The sequence below is a fragment of the Heteronotia binoei genome, chromosome 1 (assembly GCF_032191835.1).
Source record: "Heteronotia binoei isolate CCM8104 ecotype False Entrance Well chromosome 1, APGP_CSIRO_Hbin_v1, whole genome shotgun sequence".
In the NCBI taxonomy this organism is placed as follows: Eukaryota; Metazoa; Chordata; class Lepidosauria; order Squamata; family Gekkonidae; genus Heteronotia; species Heteronotia binoei.
In genome coordinates this window covers 9,054,159-9,081,860 of record NC_083223.1, presented here as the reverse complement: position 1 = coordinate 9,081,860, position 27,702 = coordinate 9,054,159, and positions in this window count along the sequence as shown.

The following is a 27,702-nucleotide window of genomic DNA, read 5'->3' as shown; positions in this document are numbered from 1 at the left end:
GTAGAGGCACCAAATTTCCAGCATAGCATCCAATACCTCTACTCAAAATACCCTCCAAGTTTCAAAAAGATTGGACCAGGGGGTCCAATTCTATAAGCCCTCAAAGAAGGTGCCCCTATCCTTCTTTATTTCCAATGGAGGGAAGGCAGTCCCTTTAAATGGGATGGCCAGAACTCCCTTTGGAGTTCAATAATGCTTGTCACAACCTTGCTCCTGGCTCTACCCCCAATGTCTTTTGGCTCCACCCCCAAAGTCTCCTGGCTCCCCCCAAAGTTTCCTGGCTCCACCCCCAAAGTCTCCTGGCTCCACCCCCAAAGTCCCCAGATATTTCTTGAATTGGACTTAGCAACCCTAAGCCACTACCCTCCTGATGTAGCCAATCCTCAAAGAGCTTACAAGGTTCTTTTTTTGTAAGCTCTTGGAGGACTGGCTACATCAGAGGGGTGTGGCCTAATATGCAAAGGGGCTCCTCCTAGAATTCCACCCCAGCCTGCAAGTATTCGTACGGCCAAGCTTGCCGGATCTTATCAGATCTTGGAAGCTAAGCAGTGTTGATCCTGGTGAGGATTTGAATGGGAGACCGCCAAGGGATTGTGGGGTCGCTACGCAGAGGTAGGCAACGGCACACCGCCTCTGGACGTCTCTTGCCTTGAAAACCGTACGGGGTCGCCATCTATCGGCAGTGACTCCACAGCATTTCACAGACGCGCGGCATTCGCGTGACAAATTGAAACTGTTTTCCTGCGGAAAAGCGGGCAGGAATTGTTACGCCGCGTGAGGGTTTTTAAAAAAATAAATCAATGCTTGTAAGCTTGAGCAAAACATACACCTAAGCCGTGTTTCCTCTATCACTCATTCGGCATAGCTACTAATTTGGACTAATTAAATTTCTGGTCTTTCTGGCTTGTCAGTCAGAATCATCCAGCAGGAATGAAGAAATTCTAGGGCTGGTTTGGTATGAACTTCCCTTCTCTGCTTCCTCCTATGAAGCCTTAGGAGAATCGGGGTGTCATCGCAATCGACTGCTTTTTAAAGAATCTAGAATGTCTTGCTTCTAATGCACCTTTAAGACCAACCAAGTTTTGTTCAGAACGTAAGCTTTCGTGGGCTCCCTAAGCACACTCCATCGGGTATCGTGGGCTGAAATACAAGCCGTTTGTTGATTAAGTATGCAGACAGATCACATGGTAAACCAGTCTGGCTTGGCCATTGGGTCTGGAGAGCCATAAAAAGTAATAAAGTCCTCTGCCAACTGGAGTTTCTGTAAATCTGGCTGAAGAAGTATGTCCTCATTCATGCAGGTATTTCACCAGCATGGTAGAAAAGGCAAACCCCCCCCCCCCCCCCTGTTTTCTGTATTGATGATGATGATGATATTGGATTTATATCCCACCCTCCACTCCGAAGAGTCTCAGAGCGGCTCACAATCTCCTTTCCCTTCCTCCCCCACAACGGACACCCTGTGAGGTAGATGAAGATATTGGATTTATATCCCGCCCTCCACTCCGAAGAGTCTCAGAGCGGCTCAACATCTCCTTTACCTCCCCCCCCCCCACAACAGACACCCTGTGAGGTAGATGAAGATACTGGATTTATATCCCGTCCTCCACTCCGAAGAGTCTCAGAGCGGCTCACAATCTCCTTTCCCTTCCTCCCCCACAACAGACACCCTGTGAGGTAGATGAAGATATTGGATTTATATCCCACCCTCCACTCCGAAGAGTCTCAGAGCGGCTCGCAATCTCCTTTCCCTTCCTCCCCCACAACAAACACCCTGTGAGGTGGGTGGGGCTGAGAGAGCTCTCATAGAAGCTGCCTTTTCAAGGACAGAATCTCAGAGCAGCCTACAATCTCCTATATCTTCTCCCCCCACAACAGACACCCTGTGAGGTGGCTGGGGCTGAGAGCTCTCACAGAAGCTGCCCTTTCAAGGACAGAATCTCAGAGCGGTCTACAATCACCTATATCTTCTCCCCCCACAACAGACACCCTGTGAGGTGGGTGGGGCTGAGAGAGCTCTCACAGAAGCTGCCCTTTCAAGGACAGAATCTCAGAGCGGTCAACAATCTCCTCTGTCTTCTCCCCCCACAACAGACACCCTGAGAGGTGGGTGGGGCTGAGAGGGCTCTCACAGCAGCTGCCCTTTCAAGGACAACCTCTGCCAGAGCTGTGGCTGACCCAAGGCCATTCCAGCAGCTGCAAGTGGAGGAGTGGGGAATCAAACCCGGTTCTCCCAGATAAGAGTCCGCACACTTAACCACTACACCAAACTGGCTCTCTGTATTCTGTATGATAGTAGCACATCCAAACATTTTAAAATTGTTTTTATGTTTACGTTTGTATTGTTTATTTTATCAGTCACACTAATGTGCTTGTGTTGACCCTCGGTCTGTGAGCCGCCCTGAGCCTGCCTTTGGCGGGGAGGGCGGGATATAAATTAAATAAATAAAAGATTCAACAGTTTTATGCGTAGTACACCACAGACTTCATCTGTTCAGTAATGTCAAACTCGTTTGTGATGAGGGCCAGATCTGACATAAATGAGACCTTGTCGGGCCGGGTCACATGTGTCGTAAAATATAATGCCAGGTAGTGGAGATATAAGCTTTATAAAAGATGCAGACAAACACAATTAAAACATGCTTAAAACATTAGAACTCATTGGTCTTAAAGGTGCTTTCTTTGGATCTCTCCTGTGCAATGCAGGGAACTGGGCAAAAGAAGCTCTGGCTCTTTCCTTCCTTCCCCAGGGGACTGGGGGAGAGGGGGAGGAGCCTCAGCCAAGAGAAGGAAAAGAGCCTTGGCTCCGTAGCTCTGCTGTGCGATTGAGAGAGCCTGGAAAAACAAGCTCTCCCTCCCCCCCCTTCCTCCCCAAGGGAGGAGTTTCAGCCAATGGAGAAAAGAGAGACTTTGCTCTAGCTCCCGTGTGATTGAGCAAGCCTGGCAAGACAAGCCATGATGCAGAAGGAAGCAAGAGAGAGGGGGAAGGAAGCAGATGACAGCCGGTTGCTCAGGAGCCTGAGAGGAGCCCTCCAGGCGTCTGCTTTGTATGGTTTGTATCGGTGTAGCGAAGAGGCTGTTCATTTGGGCTGTGGAAAATCCTAGTTGAACCAGCTCTTCCCAGGGGGATCCATTCATTGCAAAAGGTGCACGGATACTGGGAGGCATCCAAACAGCTGCCCTGCCCGCTAATTTCAAAGATGCGTTGATAATGATGATGGTGTAAGAGAAGCTATAATATAGTGGGTTCAACGCATGGAAGAGGCGAAGGGGTAGTGAAGCATCAGCTCTTTATTGATTACAGCATCGTGAGGCATGCACATAAGACTAATGAACTGGGCCCACATAGCCAACTATATACACAGCCATTAGGGTTGCCAAGTCCAACCCCAGAAATATCTGGGGACTTTGGGGGTGGAGCCAGGAGACTTTGGGGGTGGAGCCAGGAGACACTGGGGTGGAGCTAGGGGGGAGGGAGGGGAAACGGTGCCGGGAAGCGTGGCGAGCCACCCCGTCTCGGAGCGGGCGACGCCACTGCGCCGCTGCCGCCTCTTCTCCGCTCGCCGTGGCTGCTCCTCCAAGATGGGCTCAGCCTGAGTCCATCTCGGAGGAGCAGCCACGGCGAGCGGAGAAGAGGCGGCAGCGGCGTGGCGGCCTCGCCCGCTCCACTCCACCTCTGGTGTGGAATCAGAGGGGGGGGGTGGAGGCGGGCTGGGGGTGTGGCAAGCCGCAAGTCTGGGTCCTAGAAGGGCCCGGATTTGCGGCTCGCCATGCTCCTGGCCTGCCTCGCCCTCCCCTTCTCTGGTTTTGCCTGCACTGCTCTTGGCTGCTCCTCCGAGATGGGCTCAGCCTGGGCCCATCTCAGAGGAGCAGCTGCAGTGGGCGGGGAGGGGGCGGCAGCGGCGTGGTGGCCTCGCCCAGATCAGGGCGGCTCGCCATGCTCCCCGGCGCCATTTCCCCCTCTCCCCCCGCTTCCGTTTTTTTTAGGGAGCGGGGGAAGAGGGTGGAAATTCTGGGGTCCCCCGCCAGGGCGGGAGGGTTGGGAAGCCTAACAGCCGTGTTCCCGCGCTAGCGTTTGATTGGTCCAGTCGGGGGCCTGTGATTGGAGCAGGAAAGCGGGGGTTTTGGATCCTGCTGCCTGTTGTTCCCAAGTCCCCAAGCTCTGGCCGTCTGGCTCCAATGAGCCCGGCGTGAACACACATTCCGTTCTCACTTGAGTCCACACGCATCACAGAAGCAAAAACAGGCAAGGGACCACATCGCATAATCGAACCACAGGTAAGTGAAATTATGAATCACAAGTGGCTAGGGTGTAGACTGACAACCCTACTGTTGGGATATTCCTATTGTACCCCCAACGATATCAAACACCAAAATCAAAACCTGCAGTTACCAAAACAACCTGCAGTTATCAGAAGGCTAATACATACTAATAAGTGTTAAGACCTCGTAGATAAACTGACTCCAAAGGCTTCTCAAAGCAAAAACAGTTTATTAGACTCCCAAGTTTCTCTATAGACAGAAGGCAAACGGTTTAGATACCGTTAGGGCATTTCGGTTTCCTCTTTTGGACCGAAGGCTTCAGATATATGGATAGGACCCAGAACAGAAAACAGTTTACACAGTTTGAGCATAAAGCATAAAATACAATAAAGCAGGGGTGGCTGACTGTAGCTCTCCAGATGTTTTCTTTGCCTACAATTCCCATCAGCCCCAGCCAGCATGGCCAATGGCTGGGGCTGATGGGAGTTGTAGGCAAAAAACATCTGGAGAGCTACCATCGACCACCCCTGCAATACAGCAATAATGAAAAATATAAGACCCAATAGAGACATCCCCTATTAGTTACATTTTCCCATTGACAATCAAAACCTCATGTCTTAGTAGATGCTATGCTCTAGATTATAAATCTGAGCATTTTCTCCATGTTTGAGATCTCAAACCAAAGACGGTTTAAATCAGCAAAGGCTGTTTCCTCTCTCAGGCTGCTCAGCAGAAGAAGCTGTCTCTGCAGAGCAGTCGAAGATTCTAAGTCCCAATTAGTGTGGCCTAATCCAACACAGAGGCAGTCTAGCTACGCTTCGATCCAGATCAGCCGTGTGAGCCAAAAAAACCCACAGCGGAAGTAGGCTTTTATGACCTCATACACACGACTACTGATGTCATCCAGCAGTAAACAATTTTTCAGCCCAAATAAACAATAATGGCTGGGGGACGCCTCAGGCAACCAATTCCCTAAACCTGGTTGCTGGGTTTATGCCAGGGGTGGCCAACGGTAGTTCTCCAGATGTTTTTGGCCTACAACTCCCATCAGCCCCCAGCCATTGGCCATGCTGACTGGGGCTGATGGGAGTTGTAGGCAAAAAAAAACACCCCTGGTTTATGCCAATGGCAGCCATTGTGGTTGAACTAGTACCCAATTACCTCATCCGGCCCTCTCTAGAGGCTCCGTGACGCTGAGAGACGGAAAACTGGTGGCCAAATTCATGACCGCTAGTCAAAACTCATAGAGAAATATCGAGCCTTCTGTTCGAAGAGCTTAGTGCTCGTTTCATAAGAGCATGGCTACTTTCAGAAAGAGTTCTTGTCGCACAATTTCATAAGGAGTATATTTAAGAGTGTGTTTAAGACCATAAAGAATATGGTTAGGATCATTAAAACCCAAAATAACTACCGCCACACCTACGTCACCTGGATAGCCCTACCATTGCTCCCCCATGGTTCCCACAGGATCATAGAAATCATAGAGTTGGAAGGGACCTCTAGGGTCATCTAGTCCAACCCCCTGCACAATGCAGGAAACTCACAAACCCCTCCCCCCTGAATTCACAGGATTTTCATTGCTGTCAGATGGCCATTTAGCCTCTGTTTAAAAACCCTCCAGGGAAGGAGAGCCCACCACCTCCCGAGGAAGCTCTTCCACTCTAACGGTCAGGAAGTTCTTCCTAATGTTGAGCCGGAAACTCTTCTGATTTAATTTCAACCCATTGGTTCCGGTCCTGCCTTCTGGGGCCACAGAAAACAATTCCACACCATTCTCTATACGACAGCCCTTCAAGTACTTGAAGATGGGGACCATATCACCTCTCAGCCGCCTCCTCTCCAGGCTAAACATGCCCAGTTCCTTCAACCTTTCCTCATAAGCCTTGGTCTCCAGACCCCCTCACCATCTTTGTCGCATTTGTATTAATGTCCTTTGTATTAATGACTGTATTCCTACAACTTTCTTTATAAAAAGCGCAAAAGCACTAGTCGTTTCCATTGTTCCACTGAGGAATTGCTCTGTCAGGAAGTTCTTCCTAATGTTGAGCCAGAAACTCTTCTGATTTCATCTCAACCCTTTGGTTCTGGTACCTTCTGGGGCCACAGAAAACAATTCCACACCCTCCTCTAGATGACAGCCCTTCAAGTACTTGAAGATGGTGATCCTATCACCTCTCAGCCCCTTCCTATCCAGGCCAAACATTCCCCATCTGAACCGGATCGAGATCCGCTTTCGCTCTCGAATCTTCTTTTGTTTTTCAATCTGTTTTGGAGAGGAAAGCCCGAGCAGCTCTGCAAATCGCGTGCAGGGGCTTTTTGCTCTCCATGCGGAGGGAAGTCCCCAAGCAGGGAACAGTTGAGGGTTTCCTCGAAGAGAAAGTCAGGCAGGGATAAATATCCTTGCAAAAACAGCTTGTCCACTGCGAGCGAGCTTTCCTTGCGACCCGTAGACACAAGGAAAAGGTTTGGGTGTGTGGCACACTTTCAGCTTAGTTCCTGAGTGGTTTCTATCAAACCCGGAATGGTTTGCCACATCAGTAAAGAGGGCCCCTCGACCTAGATAGCCCAGGCAGGTTTGATCTTGTCAGATCCCAGAAGTGAAGCAGGGCCAACTCTGGAAAGTCCTTGGATGGGAGACCCTCCTTGGAATACCAGCAGTTGGGAGGGGCAGGGCAGGATTTATTCAGCCGCCTCCCTGAATATTCTCCAGGCCCCCAGTAGGGGTTGGTCACCAGAGGTTACCATGACTTCCAGGTGCCCACAGAAATACAGGCACAAACTACAAAAATATCAAAAATAAAGTGTCCCCTAGATCCCCCACAATCCTCTGCCAGTTCCTTCCTTCCTCCCTCACTCCCTCCAGTTTGGTGTAGTGGTGAAGTGTGCGGAACTCTTATCTGGGAGAACTGGGTTTGATTCCCACACATCCTCCACTTGCAGCTGTTGGAATGGCCTTGGGTCAGCCATAGCTCTCTTATCTGGGAGAACCGGGTTTGATTCCCCACTCCTCCGCTTGCACCAGCTGGAAGCGCCTTGGGTCAGCCATAGCTCTGGCAGAGGTTGTCCTTTGAAAGGACAGCTGCTGTGAGAGCCCTCTCCAGCCCCACCCACCTCACAAGGTTTGATTCCCCCGCTCCTCCTCCACTGGCACCTGCTGGAATGGCCTTGGGTTAGCCATAGCTCTCTGGCAAAGGTTGTCCTTGAAAGGGCAGCTGCTGTGAGAGCCCTCTCCAGCCCCACCCACCCTCACAGGGTGTTTGTTGTGGGGGAGGAAGGTAAAGGAGATTGTGAGCCACTCTGAGACTCTGAGAGAGAGCCCTCTCCAGCCCCACCCACCTCACAGGGTGTTTGTTGTGGGGGAGGAAGGTAAAGGAGATTGTGAGCCACTCTGAGACTCTGAGATTCAGAGTATAGGTCGGGATATAAATCCAGTATCTTCTTCTTCTTCTTTCCCTCCCTCCCTCCCTTCCTCCCTCTCTCTCCCCTCCTTCCTTCCTTCCTTCCTTCCTTCCTTCCTTCCTTCCTTCCTTCCTTCCTTCCTTCCTTCCTTCCTTCCTTCCTTCCTTCCTTCCTTCCTTCCTTCCTTCCTTCCTTCCTTCCTTCCTTCCTCCCTCCCTCCCTCCCTCCCTCCCTCCCTCCCTATTTCTATCCAACCTTTCTGCCTTTCCAATGGCCACCAAGGCAGCTAACCGTTTATTTTTTTTATGTATTTTAAAACCATTGCAATCGACTCCTTCTGAACACATCCATGCAATTTAAAAACATAGCTAAGAAGGAGTTAAAATAAATACAAAACATTCAAATGCTTGTTGGGAAGGAGGAGCTGTTGAAGGAATGCCAAACAAAAAAAAAAAAACCCATTTTCCACCCCAACTGGTGGAAGATAACAGGACACTGGAAGAGTTGAGATAAGACTGTGGTAAGGAGGGGTATCGGTTGAGAGTGAGCAGAAAAAATGGCGTCTTTAACAACATTTTTAGTATTTTGGGGAATTCTATGCAATCCAGGTGTGGGTGGGGGGTTAGGTAAAAGAATGCTCATGGCCCCATATTTATTTATTTGCTTACTTTGTTTCCACCCTGCTGTTCTGCCCAGTGGGCGCCCAAAGCAGCTTGCGGGGTTCTCCTCTCCATTTGCAGCCCGCAACTGGGCCAGATTAACAATTAGGCCAAGTAGGCACTGGCCTATGTGCCCCCATGCCTATAGGGGCCTCGGGTCAGCTTTCCTCCCAGTCTTTCCGCTGCTTGCAGCCCTCCCAGCCTCCACACGCAGCCAGCGACTGAGCCGCTCTTTGCTCTACTCGCCCGGTGCGGCTGCTGCCGGCGTCCCCAAGTTTGTCTCTCTCTCTGCCTCTCCCCCTCGGTTTTGTCCAAGCGGCTTTTGGGAAAGTGGCTGCAGTGGGAGCCACAGGTGGCGGGGAGCGTACTTCTGTTCTGAGATAATTTGCAAGGGGCCTGCTGAGATTTTGACTGCCTAGGGCAGAAGTGTCAAAGATGTAGCTGGAGTCCGAGTCAGGCCCTCATAGAGCTCCTATCAGGCCCCCGAGCAAATTGTCTGCTTCATCCTCCCTCTCTCTTGCTTCCTTCTGCATCACAGCTCGCTTTGCCAGGCTCGCTCAATCGCACAGCAGAGCTACAGAGCAAAGCCTCTATTTTCTACATTGGCTGAGGCTCCTCCCTTGGGGAGGGAGGGGGAAGGAATAGCTTGCTTTGCCAGACTCTCTCAATCGCACCGTGGAGCTGCTGAGCCAAGCCTCTCTTCCTTCTATTGGATGAGTCACCTCCCACTCCCGGCCCCTTGGGGAAGGAAGGAAAAAACCAGAGCTTCTTTTGCCCAGTTCCCTGGATCTCATCGGAGCGATACAAAGAAAGCACGTTTAAGACTAACGAGCGCTAATGTTTTAAGCATGTTTTAAGGTTTTTTTTTTAAAAAAAACTTTCATTGTGTTTGTGTCATAAGAACATAAGAAAAGCCATGTTAGATCAAGCCAATGGCCCATCCAGTCCAACACTCTGTGTCACACAGTGGCAAAAAATTTTATATACACACACACACACACACACTGTGGCTAATAGCCGCTGATGGACCTCTGCTCCATATTTTTATCTAAACCCCTCTTGAAGGTGGCTATGCTTGTGGCCGCCACCACCTCCTGTGGCAGTGAATTCCACATGTTAATCACCCTTTGGGTGAAGAAGGACTTCCTTTTATCCGTTTTAACCTGACTGCTCAGCAATTTCATTGAATGCCCACGAGTTCTTGTATTGTGAGAAAGGGAGAAAAGGACTTCTTTCTCTACTTTCTCCATCCCATGCATTATCTTGTAAACCTCTATCATGTCACCCCACAGTCGACGTTTCTCCAAGCTAAAGAGCCCCAAGCGTTTCAACCTTTCTTCATAGGGAAAGTGTTCCAGCCCTTTAATCATTCTAGTTGCCCTTTTCTGGACTTTCTCCAATGCTATAATATCCTTTTTGAGGTGCGGCGACCAGAACTGCACACAGTACTCCAAATGAGACTGCACCATCGATTTATACAGGGGCATTATGATACGGCTGATTTGTTTTCAATTCCCTTCCTAATAATTCCCAGCATGGCGTTGGCCTTTTATAAAGTTTGTATCTTTGCTTTCTAATCCTAAATAGGTACACATACAGCCCGGCCCAACACGGCTTCGCCCAACAAGGTCTCGCTTATGTCAGATCCGGCCCTCATAACAAATGAGTTCGACACCCCTGAACTACACCAGAAGGTGGCTGGCTGTCTTCCCCCCCCCCCCCCCCCGGCTCACAAGAACAGTGAGAAACAAGGGGCAAGTCACGGAAGAGCAAAAAGGGGGGCAAAGTCATCCTGCAGTACTTGGAGGTTCTGGATAAACGCAGCGCACCATAACACGAAACCACTAGGCAGGGGAACAGGCAATTGCAAAGTTCGATCGCTGGCCCAAGGTTTTCTCCCAATGCAAAACTATGTTTCTTCTTTACAAAGAGAAGCCCTTTCCCCTAAGCTCATAATAGGAGCATAAATTTGGCTTCAAGGGTATCATAGGCAGGGGTGGAATTCTAGCAGGAGCTCCTTTGCATATTGGGCCACACCCCCTGGTGTAGTCAATCTTCCTGGAACTGACAGGGCTTTTAGTACAGGGCCTACTGGAAGCTCCAGGAGGATTGGCTGCATCAGGGGGGAGTGGCCTGGTATGCAAAGGAGCTCCTGCTAGAATTCCACACCTGATCATAGGGACCCAGCGTGGTGTAGAGGTCAAAGTGCCCTGAATGGCCCAGGCTAGACAAATCTCATCAGATTTTGGAAGCTTCACAGAGTCAGCCGTGGCAGTTACGTGGATGGGAGGCCACCGAGGAAGTCCAGGGTCGCTACAAAGAGCCAGGCAATGCCAAACCACCTCTGAAGGTCTCGTGCCTTGAAAACCTATGGGGTCACCATAAAAGAGAATAAGGACTTTCCTCCATCCTGCCCTCCTCAGCCTGGCTGTCCATTTCCCTTCTGACCTCCTTGCCTGCCTCATCTCCTTTGTGATGTCAACTGGGCTTCTGATGTCATAGAGAGCTTGTGTCGCCAGGCAGTGTCATTGGCTGCCTCTACTGGGAGGGTGGGACCCTTTCCCTTCTGACCTCCCTGCCTGCCTCATCTCCTTTGTGATGTCAACAGGGCCTCTGATGTCATAGAGAGCTTGTGTTGTCAAGGAGTGTCATTGGCTGTCTCTACTGGGAGGGTGGGGCCCTTTCCCTTCTGACCTCCTTGCCTGCCTCATCTCCTTTGTGATGTCAACTGGGCCTCTGATGTCATAGAGAGCTTGCGTTGTCAAGGAGTGTCATTGGCTGTCTCTACGGGGAGGGTGGGGCCCTTTCCCTTCTGACCTCCCTGCCTGCCTCATCTCCTTTGTGATGTCAACTGGGCCTCTGATGTCATAGAGAGCTTGCATTGTCAAGGAGTGTCATTGGCTGTCTCTACTGGGAGGGTGGGGCCCTTTCCCTTCTGACCTCCCTGCCTGCCTCATCTCCTTTGTGATGTCAACTGGGCCTCTGATGTCATAGAGAGCTTGTGTCGCCAGGCAGTGTCATTGGCTGTCTCTACTGGGAGGGTGGGACCCTTTCCCTTCTGACCTCCCTGCCTGCCTCATCTCCTTTGTGATGTCAACAGGGCCTCTGATGTCATAGAGAGCTTGTGTTGTCAAGGAGTGTCATTGGCTGTCTCTACTGGGAGGGTGGGGCCCTTTCCCTTCTGACCTCCTTGCCTGCCTCATCTCCTTTGTGATATCAACTGGGCCTCTGATGTCATAGAGAGCTTGCGTTGTCAAGGAGTGTCATTGGCTGTCTCTACTGGGAGGGTGGGGCCCTTTCCCTTCTGACCTCCTTGCCTGCTTCATCTCCTTTGTGATGTCAACAGGGCCTCAGATGTCATAGAGAGCTTGTGTTGTCAAGGAGTGTCATTGGCTGTCTCTACTGGGAGGGTGGGGCCCTTTCCCTTCTGACCTCCCTGCCTGCCTCGTCTCCTTTGTGATGTCAACTGGGCCTCTGATGTCATAGAGAGCTTGTGTTGTCAAGGAGTGTCATTGGTTGTCTCTACTGGGAGGGTGGGGCCCTTTCCCTTCTGACCTCCTTGCCTGCCTCATCTCCTTTGTGATGTCAACTGGGCCTCTGATGTCATAGAGAGCTTGTGTTGTCAAGGAGTTTCATTGGCTGTCTCTACTGGGAGGGTGGGGCCCTTTCCCTTCTGACCTCCTTGCCTGCTTCATCTCCTTTGTGATGTCAACTGGGCCTCTGATGTCATAGAGAGCTTGCGTTGTCAAGGAGTGTCATTGGCTGTCTCTACTGGGAGGGTGGGGCCCTTTCCCTTCTGACCTCCCTGCCTGCCTCATCTCCTTTGTGATGTCAACAGGGCCTCTGATGTCATAGAGAGCTTGTGTCGCCAGGCAGTGTCATTGGCTGTCTCTACTGGGGGGGTGGGGCCCTTTCCCTTCTGACCTCCCTGCCTGCCTCATCTCCTTTGTGATGTCAACAGGGCCTCTGATGTCATAGAGAGCTTGTGTCGCCAGGCAGTGTCATTGGCTGTCTCTACTGGGAGGGTGGGACCCTTTCCCTTCTGACCTCCCTGCCTGCCTCATCTCCTTTGTGATGTCAACAGGGCCTCTGATGTCATAGAGAGCTTGTGTCGCCAGGCAGTGTCATTGGCTGTCTCTACTGGGAGGGTGGGACCCTTTCCCTTCTGACCTCCCTGCCTGCCTCATCTCCTTTGTGATGTCAACAGGGCCTCTGATGTCATAGAGAGCTTGTGTTGTCAAGGAGTGTCATTGGCTGTCTCTACTGGGAGGGTGGGGCTTTTTCCCTTCTGACCTCCTTGCCTGCGTCATCTTCTTTGTGATGTCAACTGGGCCTCTGATGTCATAGAGAGCTTGTGTTGTCAAGGAGTGTCATTGGCTGACTCTACTGGGAGGGTGGGGCCCTTTCCCTTCTGACCTCCCTGCCTGCCTCGTCTCCTTTGTGATGTCAACTGGGCCTCTGATGTCATAGAGAGCTTGTGTTGTCAAGGAGTGTCATTGGCTGTCTCTACTGGGAGGGTGGGGCCCTTTGCCTTCTGACCTCCTTGCCTGCCTCATCTCCTTTGTGATGTCAACTGGGCCTCTGATGTCATAGAGAGCTTGCGTTGTCAAGGAGTGTCATTGGCTGTCTCTACTGGGAGGGTGGGGCCCTTTCCCTTCGGACCTCCTTGCCTGCCTCATCTCCTTTGTGATGTCAACAGGGCCTGTGATGTCATAGAGAGCTTGTGTTGTCAAGGAGTGTCATTGGCTGTCTCTACTGGGAGGGTGGGGCCCTTTCCCTTCTGACCTCCTTGCCTGCCTCATCTCCTTTGTGATGTCAACTGGGCCTCTGATGTCATAGAGAGCTTGCGTTGTCAAGGAGTGTCATTGGCTGTCTCTACTGGGAGGGTGGGGCCCTTTCCCTTCTGACCTCCTTGCCTGCCTCATCTCCTTTGTGATTTCAACTGGGCCTCTGATGTCATAGAGAGCTTGTGTCGCCAGGGCGTGTCATTGGCTGTCTCTGCAGGGAGGGTGGGGACCCTTTGCCTTCTGATCTCCTTGCCTGCCTGATCTCCTTTGTGATGTCAACTAGGCCTGCACACTTTACCACTACACCAAACTGGCTCTCAACTGGTTACTACTAAAGTTTGATTGAAGAAAAATGATTTTATTTAAAAGTGTTTTTTTCCTTTTTTTGAGTATGTGTCAAATCCTGATGAACTTTTTAATTTACCAAATACACACACACACACAAACGGATTTTATATGTTATTAATGGTATTATTATTTAAAATTGTTTTTACTATTTTGTTAAGAAGGTACTGCAGTCAGAGCCCTCTGCTCATGACCTGAGTTCAATCCCAGCAGAAGCTGGTTCAGGTAACCGGCTCCAGGTTGACTCAGCCTTCCATCCTTCCGAGGTCGGTCAAATGAGTACCCAGCTTGCTGGGGGGAAAGTGTAGATGACTGGGGAAGGCAATGACAAACCACTCTGCAAAAAAGCTGCCGTGAAAACGTTGTAAAAGCAACATCACCCCAGATTCGGAAATGACTGGTGCTTGCACAGTGGACCTTTTCTTTCCCTAGAAGTTTACATAGCTAAATTTATTATTATTTGTAATCTATTCATATAAAGCGATGCATTTGTATGCAAATAGTAAATAAACTTTTAAGTTATAAAAACAAGTCTAGCTCGCCACCTAGTGGTACAGAATCCTGTAAAAGTTAGAAGTTCTGAACTGCCAGACGATCTTAGGATCTCTGGTCTATACTACACACTCTGCCATGTAGGAGAAGAAGACTGCAGATATATACCCTGCCCTTCTGCCCTTTGTGTATTGGCCTGATCCAACATGGCTTCTCTTATGTTCTTATGTGATCCAGAGTGTTAGACTGGATGGGCCATTGGCCTGATCCAACATGGCTTCTCTTATGTTCTTATGTTATGTTCTTATGTTCCACCTAAGCTACCTTACGGGTTTGTTGTGAGGATAAAATGGAGGCATGGGGAACAATATTAAGCTGCTTGGAGACCCCACTGAGGGGGAAAGATGGGATTTAAATCAAATCAATATTTCCACTTTAACCCAGGAGGGTGTTTGGTTTTTTAGAGAGAAATATATTTTCACTGAAACTTCTTTTTTAAAAAATCACAAGTCAAGTTTAAATCTTACACAAATCGTTTTAAAAATGGGCTTTTTGCCTACCCTGGCAAAGTTTGATGGCTGTTGAAAAGACAAGTAAGAGTGATAAGCAAGGGTAAGGCTTATAAAGTCGGTTTATAAGTCCTGTTTCTATCCATTACTAGAAATAGTTTTCTACAGTAGTTTCCGCTGGCCCCTGGCTTCTGATAAGGGAATTTCCTGTCCTTCAGAAGAAAGAGGAACTTGCACTCTTCGAAAAAAAATAAAAACGATTCCTGTAAAACTGACTTTGGGGCATTTTTGTCTTATTACTTGCATTCCCCCCCCCCCCCCGATTTCAAGACAAAAAATCGTAATGTTTTTAGAAAAAAGTAGCTGGAAGCTTGGAACGAGTGACTGATGCGCGTCTGTATGTTCTCCCGCCCTGGAGGTTCCCAGCGCACCAGCCCACATTGGAAGCGATGTCATTGGCCCATCCGGAAGTGACATCATTGCGCTGGTGACACCGTGCGCCAGCCGCTCTAGCCGCTTCCGGGGAAACTCTATGGTACCGTAGAGTTTTCCCCTCCCGAATTGCTAGAGGTTGCGGGGGATTTGCTGGAGGCCGTGGAGGACATGGCAACCTTATCTGCATGCGACGTTAGATTCAGATGGGTAGCAGTGTTGATCTGAATCACCAGAACAAGGGTGGAGCCCAGTGGCGCCTTTTAAGACCAACGAAGGCTTATTCTGGGTATCAGCTTCAGATATCTGAGGAAGTGCGTATGTACACGAAAGCTTATCTCCAGAGTGAAAACTGTGTTGGCCTTAAAGGTGCCACGGGGCTCAAAACAGTGTGTGATGGGTGAGAGAAAGGAAGAAGAGAAAGCAGTTGTCTAGAATGTTTCCATGGTACAGATCAGGGGTGGCCAAACTACGGCTCGGCATCCACGTGTGGCTCTTTCGCACAAATTGTGTGGCTCTCAAAGCACCCACTGCCTCGTTGGCTGGCTTGGAGGAAGCATTTGTCTCTTTAAAACATTAGGGTCGGTAGAATCTTTCGGGCTCAAGTGCCGTGTTCTACTGGAGAAAGTTTTTCTTCCAGACGTTTCGTTCTCAGCTGCGGAGAACATCCTCAGTGGCGTTGCAGCCGGAGCAGGCGCTCTGGCCTTCTTGGCTGCTGTGCATTGAGTGAAAACCTGAAATCTTTTAAAAACACTTCCCTAAGCCAAGCCAGCCAGCAGCTTGGAGAATGCATTTAAAGTTAAAGTTGCTTTCTTTCCACTTCCACCTCCCTCCCCCCACCTATTTTCCTTCCTTCCTTCCTCCCTCTCTCCCTCGCGGTTGACATTTATGGTGCTTGGGACTCTCAAACACCTGAAGTTTATTCTATGTGACTCTTCTGTTAGGCAAGTTTGGCCACCCCTGGAATAGATCAAGATGGGTAGATGTGTTTGTAGCAGTAGAAAAGAGCCGGTAGTACCTTAAAGACTAACAAAATTTGTGGCAGCGTAAGAGCTTTTGTGGACCACTGCTCACTTCTTCAGATATCTGAAAGATTAAGCATTAAGCGTTATCTAAAGCAGGGGTGGAATTCTAGCAGGCGCTTCTTTGCATATTAGGCCACACACCCTTGATGTAGCCAATCCTCCAAGAGCTTACAAAAAAGAGCCCCATGGCACAGTGGTAAAGCTGCAGTACGATCTCGGCAGAAGCTGGGTTCAGGTAGCTGGCTTGAGGTTGACTCAGCCTTCCATCCTTCTGAGGTCGGTCAAATGAGTACCCAGCTTGCTGGGGGGAAAGTGTAGATGACTGGGGAAGGCAAGGGCAAACCACCCCGTAAAAAGTCTGCCGTGAAAACGTCGTGAAAGCAACGATGACAACGGCTGCAGATTTATACCCCGCCCTTCTCTCTGAATCAGAAACTCAGAGCGGCTTACAATCTCTTATATCTTCTCCCCCCACAAAAGACACCCTGTGAGGTGGGTGGGGCTGAGCGGGCTCTCACAACAGCTGCCCTTTCAAGGACAACTCCCACGAGAGCTATGGCTGACCCAAGGCCATTCCCGCAGCTGCAAGTGGAGGAGTGGGGAATCAAACCCTGTTCTCCCAGATAAGAATCCACACACTTAACCACTACACCAAACTGGCTCGCCCCGGAATCGGAAACGACTGGTGCTTGCACAGGGGACTACCTTATTTTTTTAAAGCTCTTGGAGGATTATCTACATCTTGGGGGTTTGGCCTAGTATGCAAAGGAGCTCCGACTAGAATTCCACCCCTGATTTACAGTATACATTAATGAACAACCGTGTAGAAAAGCACAAGAGGCCAGGAACACCTTCAAGACTAACAAAATTTGGGGCTGGGTGCGAGCTTTTGTGAGTCACCCATGATATCGCCTCACCTGCCATAAATTTTATTAGTCTTTAAGGTACTCCAGGCCTCTTGCTATGTTGGACGGAGACTTCAAAATCGCAGAGCGTTGAATTTGGGGTGGGCGAGGCGTTCTGTGGAAGAACTCAAATTTCCTTTGCTGGTGCTGAAGCTGTAAGTTGTTTTACTTTCTCCCCCCCTGGAGAGTGTCTGTGAACACACATGTGAACACGGCCTTTTCTGGGCGGTGCGCACAAAAGGGACTTGTTCTCTGCTTCCGTGCGGCCGACAGGAGCGGTTGACTGCTGTCTTCGGTTCCCTGGATTTTGGCAGCCGTCCATCTCTCGTAAACAGCCGCATGACATCAGGGCAGTCAGAGTGGCCCGATAGCAGCGCCACTGGAGGGAGATTTTTTTCTCAGCCGGCCGAGCTGCTGAAAGCCCGGCGTCGGTTCTGATAATCTTTGGCTGCGCTTTACAGGAGTCGGACTCACAAGGATGGATTGGCTAATGACAGAAATAATGCGCCGCTTCCTGATAATATCGCATATAACAGAGAAGTGATTTTAAGAAAAAAGTTTTTTTTTTCTTTTAAGTCGCCATTTCTGACTGTATCATTCCATTTGCTGCGTTGGAGAAGCCATGTTGGATCAGGCCAGTGGCCCATCCAGTCCAACACTGAGTCGCATAAGAACATAAGAGAAGCCATGTTGGATCAGGCCCATGGCCCATCCAGTCCAACACTCTGTGTCACATAAGAACAGAAGAGAAGCCATGTTGGATCAGGCCCATGGCCCATCCAGTCCAACACTCTGTGTCACATAAGAACAGAAGAGAAGCCATGTTGGATCAGGCCAATGGCCCATCCAGTCCAACACTCTGTGTCACATAAGAGAAGCCCTGTTGGATCAGGCCAATAGCCCATCCAGTCCAACACTCTGTGTCACATAAGAACAGAAGAGGAGCCATGTTGGATCAGGCCCATGACCCATCCAGTCCAACACTCTGTGTCACATAAGAGAAGCCCTGTTGGATCAGGCCCATGGCCCATCCAGTCCAACACTCTGTGTCACATAAGAACATAACAGAAGCCATGTTGGATCAGGCCAATGGCCCATCCAGTCCAACACTCTGTGTCACGTATGAACAGAAGAGAAGCCATGTTGGATCAGGCCATGGCACATCCAGTCCAACACTCTGTGTCACATAAGAACATAAGAGAAGCCATGTTGGATCAGGCCAATGGCCCATCCAGTCCAACACTCTGTGTCACGTATGAACAGAAGAGAAGCCATGTTGGATCAGGCCATGGCACATCCAGTCCAACACTCTGTGTCACATAAGAACATAAGAGAAGCCATGTTGGATCAGGCCAATGGCCCATCCAGTCCAACACTCTGTGTCACATAGGAACATAAGAGAAGCCATGTTGGATCAGGCCAATGGCCCATCCAGTCCAACACTCTGTGTCACATAAGGACAGAAGAGAAGCCATGTTGGATCAGGCCAATAGCCCATCCAGTCCAACACTCTGTGTCACATAAGGACAGAAGAGAAGCCATGTTGGATCAGGCCAATGGCCCATCCAGTCCAACACTCTGTGTCACACAGTGGTCAAAATATATATACACTGTGGCTAATAGCCACTGATGGACCTCTGCTCCATATTTTTATCCAATCCCCTCTTGAAGCTGGCTTTGCTTGTAGCTGCCACCACCTCCTGTGGCAATGAGTTCCACATGTTAACCACCCTTTGGGTGAAGAAGTACTTCCTTTTATATAGGCACAGAATCTAAAATGCTCAAGGGTGGAATTCTAGCAGGAGCTCCTTTGCATATTAGGCCACACCCCCTGATGTAGCCAATCCTCCAAGAGCTTACAAGGCTCTTTTTTTGTAAGCTCTTGGAGGATTGGCTACATCAGGGGTGTGTGGCCTGATATGCAAAGGAACTCCTGCTGGAACTCCACCCCTGCACATTCTACACTTTGATATGGTTGCCTTTTCTGTTTTCTTTGGCACTGTTGTAACATGCTGACAATCGCTTTTTTTTTTTTTTACATGCAGCTCTTGAGAGAATGAGGCAGTATATAAAACTAACATTTCACAAAGTGTATGCTATTAATTTTTGCATTTATTAGGAATTCTTTTTATTTCTTTTCTTTAAAAGAACCTTTTTGTGTTTCCTGGTTTGCACCTCTTATTGCATTTTGGTGACCTGCAAGTGGGGAGATTTGGGTCTGTGTTGTGTTTTAAAACGAAATGAGTGTAATCAGGAGAGCTGGTTTGGTGTAGTGGTGAAGTGCGCGGACTCTTATCTAGGAGAACCAGGTTTGATTCCCCACTCCTCCACTTGCACCTGCTGGAATGGCCTTGGGTCAGCCAGAGCTCTGGCAGAGGTTGTCCTTGAAAGGGCAGCTTCTGTGAGAGCCCTCTCAGCCCCACCCACCTCACAGGGTGTCTGTTGTGGGGGAGGAAGGCAAAGGAGATTGTGAGCCGCTCTGAGACTCTTCAGAGTAGAGGGTGGGATATAAATCCAATATCTTCTTCTACCTCACAGAGTGTCTGTTGTGGGGGAGGAAGGTAGATTGTGAGCCACTCTGAGACTCTTCGGAGTGGAGGGAGGGATATAAATCCAATATCTTCATCTACCTCACAGGGTGTCTGTTGTGGGGGAGGAAGGTAGATTGTGAGCCGCTCTGAGACTCTTCGGAGTGGATGGAGGGATATAAATCCAATATCTTCATCTACCTCACAGGGTGTCTGTTGTGGGAGAAGAAGGTAAAGGAGATTGTGAGCCGCTCTGAGACTCTTTGGAGTGAAGGGCGGGATATAAATCCAATATCTTCTTTTTTTTGTAGCGGGGACTCCTTTGCATATGAGGCCATACGCCCCTGATGTAGCCAATCCTCCAAGAGCTTCCAGTAGGCCCTGTAAGCTCTCGGAGGATTGGCTACATCAGGGGTGTGTGGCCTAATATGCAAAGGAGTTCCTGCTACAAAAAAAGCCCTGAGTGTAATACTTTGTTTGTTTAGTTAGATTTTTTCCACCCCATCCCCCAGGATGAGGCTCCAGACAGCTCACAGTGACAATAATAAAACCATCATTCTACTAAAATCCAATTAAATTAAAATCCAATTATTTTAAGACACAGTTTTTGCCATAAAAATCCACCGTGTTGTTGGTAAAGTTCACCAGAATTACTGGAATGTCTGGTGGAATACCTCTTGTCTTGCTTGCCCTGAGGAATGCAGATAGGTTCCCACAGGGTACGAGTCTGCCCAGAGAAAGCATTGCACCAGGCAGGGGCGGGGGCCAATGCAGAGAAGGCCCTCGCCTTATTGCATATTAGACCACATCCCCTGACACCAAGCCAGCTGGAACTGTGGTCCTGTGCGTTCCTGCTAAAAAAAACCCCAAACCCCTGGGGACAAGCACTTTTCGCCCTGATTTACTATGTGGAAGAGGAGAGACGCATGCCCTTTGAATTTTGACTTTTTGTATTTCGGGAAATTATATCTTTGAAAGCGGCCCCTTAAGAGATTATTTTGCAATTCTTGTTATGGACTAAATTTGAAAATTCGATTGCAATAACGGCGAGCGTATATTAGATATCGTTGTTAATTAATTCATTCACGGCTCTTTTTTTCTGACTTTTATCTTATTCCATGGATCTCTTGTTTGTACAAGTTCTCACTTTAGCAATTGCTCTCCAAATGACTATGATCAATTCCCCTGGAGAAAACAGCTGCTTTGGAGGGCGGACCCTCTGGGGTTGTACCCTGCTGAAGCCCCTCCCCTCCCCAAGCCCTGCCTTCATCAGGCTCCGCCTCCAGAATCTCCAGGTATTTCCCAACCCAGAGCTGGAACCAAGAGGCGTTCTCCAGAAGGTTGTCAACACCCAGGTGAGTCACAATCACAAAAAAACTGTGGAAAAATAACGAACCGCTATCACAAACCCAGCATTTAAACACCTATTACACAACATAAACGGGAAAATGTAGTTGACAACAAATCACTATAAGCAGTATAATAAATTGAAAAATATTACAAAATTAAAAAGGTCAAGGTAGTCCCCTGCGCAAGCACCAGTCGTTTTTCCGACTCTGGGGTGACGTTGCTTTCACGTTTTCACGGCAGACTTTTGACGGAGTGGTTTGCCATTGCCTTCCCCAGTCCTCTACGCTCCCACCGCCCTCCCCAGCAAGCTGGGTCCTCATTTGACCGACCTCGGAAGGATGGAAGGCTGAGTCAACCTGGAGTTGGCTACCTGAAACCAGCTTCCGCCGGGATCGAACTCAGGTCGTGAGCAGAGTTCAGACCGCACTACTGCAGCTTCACCACTCTGCGCCACGGGGCTCTTTATTACAAAATTACAACTCCTAATAGTGTGAGCTCAAACGTCAAAGTTCCGTCCATGCATGTCAATGCTGACGACGTGCCAGGGCTTGCAAGGATACCGTGCAAAATAACTTCTTATATCCTTCGACGTCTCCTTTTCTTAAATTCCAAGCCGCGTCGTTAAAGGCTTCACTCATTCGTAATGATTTTACGGAAGTGGGTGCAGAAATAGCCTCTGACAGTAATGCTCGCGTGTGCTGCTGTCTGCGATGGAACCTTCTTTGGAGAGGCGTCCCCCCACTTGTCAATTCGCATCGGAACATTGACACACAGCACCAAGCATGGAGAAGATCTTTAAGAATATTACAAGAAAAGTCCATCCAATGAGCACCCAGATAGAGGCTCATTTTATCAAAAAATTTCAAAAAAATGTCAAGACAGTGTGCGTTTGCAATAAAAAAAAGGCCAACGCCATGCTGGGAATTATTAGGAAGGGAATTGAAAACATATCAGCCAGTATCATAATACCCCTGTATAAATCGATGGCGCGGTCTCATTTGGAGTACTGTGTGCAGTTCTGGTCGCCGCACCTCAAAAAGGATATTATAGCATTGGAGAAAGTCCAAAAAAGGGCAACTAGAATGATTAAAGGGCTGGAACACTTTCCCTATGAAGAAAGGTTGAAACGCTTGGGGCTCTTTAGCTTGGAGAAACGTCGACTGCGGGGTGACATGATAGAGGTTTACAAGATAATGCATGGGATGGAGAAAGTAGAGAAAGAAGTCCTTTTCTCCCTTTCTCACAATACAAGAACTCGTGGGCATTCGATGAAATTGCTGAGCAGACAGGTTAAAACGGATAAAAGGAAGTACTTCTTCACCCAAAGGGTGATTAACATGTGGAATTCACTGCCACAGGAGGTGGTGGCGGCCACAAGCATAGCCACCTTCAAGAGGGGTTTAGATAAAAATATGGAGCAGAGGTCCATCAGTGGCTATTAGCCACAGTGTGTGTGTGTATATATATATATAATTTTTTTGCCACTGTGTGACACAGAATGTTGTACTGGATGGGCCATTGGCCTGATCTAACATGGCTTCTCTTATGTTCTTATGTTCTTCAGCACTATTCCTGTTTTTTCAGGGTTATCAGCCTCTTGTTACAATTCAATGTTAATGCTCTCTGCAACATCTCTCAGTTTCAGTTTATTATTATTACATTGACCAGAACATGTACATCATTTCGAACCTTAAAAGTACCTTATAAAAAGTCCCACAAAGAGTCTACATGCTAAGATTAGATGATTTAAGGGTTATAACAGTAAACAAAAAAAAGAGTATAAAAGATTATTATTTAACCCTTTGAAACCATTTTAAAAGTCCCTTTAAAATTTGTTAAAAGGTTTACCGTTTGGCCTATTTGTCTCGCTTGTTGCGTTCTTTATAAACCTGGGAGCAGAACCTAGCCCTCTGTCTTGTTGTCTGGTGGTTCCTATCTGACAGAAGATAATCTAATTTGAGTTTATTTGACCTGCCAGGGAACCGTGAGGTCTGTGGAGGTGAGAAACACGTTCAGAAGAGAGTCCTTTATAAACTTCAATGTCTCCATTCCGAAGCGTCAAACTGATGGAGGTTCAGAATGGCTCTCCAATCCCCGTTTTTCTTGGGTACTGCAAACAGGATGGAGTAAACTCCTTGGCCCTGTTCTTTATGTGGTACTGGTTCGATGTCCGTCCACTGTACCGTCCACCAGGCTGTCTCTTCTTTTGAGAACGCACGCATAGCTGGTCTTGAGGACAAAAGGAGATTGAGGAAGAATCGCACTGCTACAGCACCAACCCTAAATCAGACTTTTCCCTGCAGCCACTGTGGCTGGACCTGCCTGTCCCGCATTGGTCTTGTCAGCCACCAGCGAGCCTGCAGCAGACGTGGACTATTGCACCCTTCTTAAATCTTCGTTCGCGAAGCCAAGCCAAGAGAGAGACTGGTTTGATGGCTAGGATGTCGAGGAGATGTTACAGAGCTTTGAATGTGATAGATCTTTATTTGCTTCAAGATCTCTACTCCTCTCAGTACCACTTAAGTATATATTTAAATTAGGAGCTTAAGCCAGTCCTGAACTTCTTCTCTAAGCAGATGCTAAAAGCCTTCTGGATTTGGCTGGGAAAATGCTCTCGGCAATATTTATATTAGGAGCAAGCTATTTCTTTTGATGGCAAAATGCTTTTCATTCGTATATTAAGAACATAAGAGAAGCCATGTTGGATCAGGCCAATGGCCCATCCAGTCCAACACTCTGTGTCACATAAGAACATAAGAGAAGCCATGTTGGATCAGGCCAATGACTCATCCAGTCCAACACTCTGGGTCACATAAGAACATAAGAGAAGCCCTGTTGGATCAGGCCAATGGCCCATCCAGTCCAACACTCTGTGTCACATAAGAACATAAGAGAAGCCCTGTTGGATCAGGCCAATGGCCCATCCAGTCCAACACTCTGGGTCACATAAGAACATAAGAGAAGTCATGTGGGATCAGGCCAATGGCCCATCCAGTCCAACACTCTGTGTCACATAAGAACATAAGAGAAGCCATGTTGGATCAGGCCAATGGCCCATCCAGTCCAACATTCTGTGTCACATAAGAACATAAGAGAAGTCATGTTGGATCAGGCCAATGGCCCATCCAGTCCAACACTCTGGGTCACATAAGAACATAAGAGAAGCCATGTTGGATCAGGCCAATGGCCCATCCAGTACAACACTCAGTGTCACACAGTGGCCAGAGAAAAAACAAACCCAAGTGCCATCAGGAGGTTCACAAGTGGAAGCCCTTCCACTTTGCCCCTCCCCAGGCACCAAGAATACAGAGCATCACTGCCCCAGACAGTTCCAATAATATACTGTGGCTAATAGCCACAGATGGACCTCTGCTCCATATTTTTATCCAATCCCCTCTTGAAGCTGTCCATGCTTGTAGCCGCCACCGCCTCCTGCGGCAGTGAATTCCACGTGTTAATCAAACCCGGTTCTCCCAGATAACGGTCTTTGCACTTAACCACTACACCAAACCGGCTTTCTAAAGAATGTTCCCCTTTTCTAGACACTGCTAATGTAATTTACTGATTGCTTGGCATTGAACTGATAGTCTATTGTTAGACTGGATGGCTTATTTTTACACGGCGATTGTTAACAACGTAACGATTTCCCTTTCTGTAACTACCGGCTGTGCTTTTAAATCTACAATAAAGCTTTTAAATTTTAAAAAAAACCCAACAAAATCGTTAGCCACTATACGTCACGGTGTTTGTTTTGTTGTATTGCAGGGGGGTAAGGGGCACTGCCTTCTCTGCCACATTTCTGAACAACCACTGAGCTGGGGGGCAGAGTGAGTGTTGGAGAGGGTGGAGTACAGCGACCTCCCTTCTCCCCCCCCCCCCCTGTTCTCAGCCCCTGGAGGGGTCATGGGACGACAGAAAGTCCCTCTATCAGGCCTTTCCCTCAGCCCCATAGCTTCAGTTGGGAAACACAGGTTGGGGGGGGGGGGATCTGAGAGAGCCATGTTTAGACCCCCCCCCCCTTCTTAGGGTTGCCAATCCCCAGGTGGGGGCAGGGGATCCTCCGGTTCGGAGGCCCTCCCCCCAATTTAGGGTCATCAGAAAGCGGGGGGAGGGGAGGGAAATGTCTGCTGGGCACTCCATTATTCCCTATGGAGACTGATTCCCCATTGGTCTGCTGGTATCTGAGGCTTGGAGGGGGGATGTTTTTTGAGGTAGAGGCAACAGATTTTCAGCGTAGCATTCAACACCTCTCCTCAAAAGACCCTCCGAGTTTCAAAAAGACTGGACCACTGGGTCCAGTTCTATGAGCCCCAAAAGAAGGTGCCCCTATCCTTCATTATTTCCAGTGGAAGGAAGGTGTGCGGTCCCTTTCAACGTGACGGCCAGAACTCCCTGTGGAGTTCAGTTACGTTTGTCACAGCCTTGCTCCTGACTCCACCCCCAATGTCTCCTGGCTCCACCCCCAAAGTCCCCAGATATTTCTTGAATTGGACTTGGCAACCCTACCCCTCCTCCTGAGCCAGGACCTGTCAGCCTGGATCACCTCACAGGGGCGGTGTTGGGAATGGGGCAGTGGAGGGGGAAATCCAGGGTCCCTCCTGGAGACCCTCAGAGGTGGGATTGGGGGAGAGAGGAAACAAAGAGGGAAAGTCATCCTTCTAGTTCATAGCACCTCATAGCAGCATGGCCCTGGCTAGGGTATGGATGGGAGACCTCCAAGGAATCCCAGGGCTGTGACGCAGAGGCAGGCAACGGGAAACCGACTCTGAATGTCTCTCGCCTGGAAAACCCTGGGAGTGGCCGTCAGGCTCTTTTTGTAGCAGGAGCAGCTCTGCAGATTAGGCCACGCCCCCCTGCTGTAGCCAGTCCTCCTGGAGCTTACAGTAGGCCCTGTACAAAGAGCCCTCTAAGCTCTTGGGGGATTGGCAACAGCAGGGGGGCGTGGCCTAATATGCAGAGGAGCTCCCTGCAGGTTGGGCCACGCCCCCTTGCTGTAGTCAATCCTCCTGGAGCTTACAGTAGGCCCTGTACAAAGAGCCCTCTAAGCTCTTGGGGGATTGGCAACAGCAGGGGGCGTGGCCTAATATGCAGAGTTGCTCCTCTGCAGGTTGGGCCACGCCCCCCTGCTGTAGCCAGTCCTCCTGGAGCTTACCGTAGGCCCTGTACAAAGAGCCTTCTAAGCTCTTGGGGGACTGGCTACAGCAGGGGGCGTGGCCTAATATGCTGAGGAGCTCCTCTGCATGTTAGGCCATGCCCCCTGATGTAGCCAATCCTCCTGGAGCTTACCGTATGCCCTGTCCTAAGAGACCTCTAAGCTCTTGGGGGATTGGCTACATCAGGGGGCGTGGCCTAATATGCAGAGAAGTTTCTGCTACAGAAAGAGCCCCGGTGGCCGTAAATCAGAAGCAGCTCGAGGGCTCTTTCCTCCACCACGGCCGAGGAGCAAGCAGAAGAATTTGATCCTTGCTCTCGTGCAGCTCAACTGTTGCGTTGCTTAGATAAGGCTCTGCGACAGAGGGCCGTCAGATAACCTTTCTTTGCGTCCAGGCCTGTGCAGGGTGTAAAGATAAGCGCTCAGGCCACGGAGCTGGAAGAAATCTGGCTTTCCTGGCGCCGAATGCTCCCCAGCACTTCATTCTTTGGGCTGGGAGTCTCTGTTTCTGTCCACGAGAGCCACGGAGCGTTTGATATTCGAATGCTTGCAGAGTCCTTCGTAGGTAGCCCTCTAAGCAGGCTGGGCTTGTCGAAGCAAAGGAGCCGCTAGGAATTTTGTGACAGGAAATCTTGTTAATCATTGTCGCTGACCAGGCCTCAGATTCAGCAGGAGCTCACAGGAGTGCAGCTCCTGAACCTTTCTGAGGTAGGGTTACCAAGACCCCCACGGGCTCTGGTGGGGGATTTGTTTTGCGCGCGCTTAGGGTTGCCAAGTCCAATTTAAGAAATATCTGGGGACTTTGGGGGTGGAGCCAGGAGACTTTGGGGGTGGAGCCAGGAGACATTGGGGTGGAGCCAAGATCAAGGCTGTGACAAGCATAATTGAACTCCAAAGGGAGTTCTGGCCATCACATTTAAAGGGACGGCACACCTTTTCAATGCCTTCCTTCCATAGGAAATAATGAAGGATAGGGGCACCTTGTTTTGGGGCTCATAGAATTGGACCCCCTGGTTCAATCGTTTTGAAACTTGGGGGATATTTTGGGGAGAGGCACTAGATACTGTACTGAAAATTTGGTGCCTCTACCTCAAAAAACAGCCCCCCCAGAGCCCCAGATACCCGCGGATCAATCTCTATAGGGAGTAACAGGGTTCCCAGCAGATATTTCCCTCCCCTCCCCCCGCTTTCTGACGACCCTGAAGCGGGGGGAGGGCCTCCAAACCGGGGGATCCCCTGCCCCCACCTGGGGATTGGCAACCCTACGCGCGCTTTGCACAACATCACCCACAAGGGACGTCATTGCGCCGGTGACGTTGTACGCCGGCCTCTCTAGCCGCTTCTGGGAGGACTCTATGGTTTTCCCGGATGCTCTAGCATTTTGGGAGGTGAAAACTCTATGGTACCTATTGTTAAGGCCTTGCGGGACCTTCCCCAGTTCTGCAAGGCCTGTAAGACGACACTATTACGGCTGGCCTTTAGTCTGGAATGACGGATATGGGAGCAGGGAATGACATCTTATATACTGTACGCCATCTGAAATGTAATATTGTCAATTGATATTAGCGGCAGACTGTTTTACCTGTTTTAATTGTTTATTTTAATCTATAATGCAATGTAGATGAACTGTTCTGGTTTTACTGATTGTGAGCCGCCCTGAGCCTGCTCTGGCGGGAAGGGCGGGATAGAAGTCTAATAAACTCAAACTCAAATTGCTAGAGCCTCTGGGAAAACAATAGAGTTTTCCCGGAGACGCCTAGAGCGGCCGGTGCGTGATGTCACGTGCCAGCCGCTCTAGGTGTTTTCGGGAAAACTATGGTTTTCCTGGACACTCTAGCATTTTGGGAGGGAAAAAC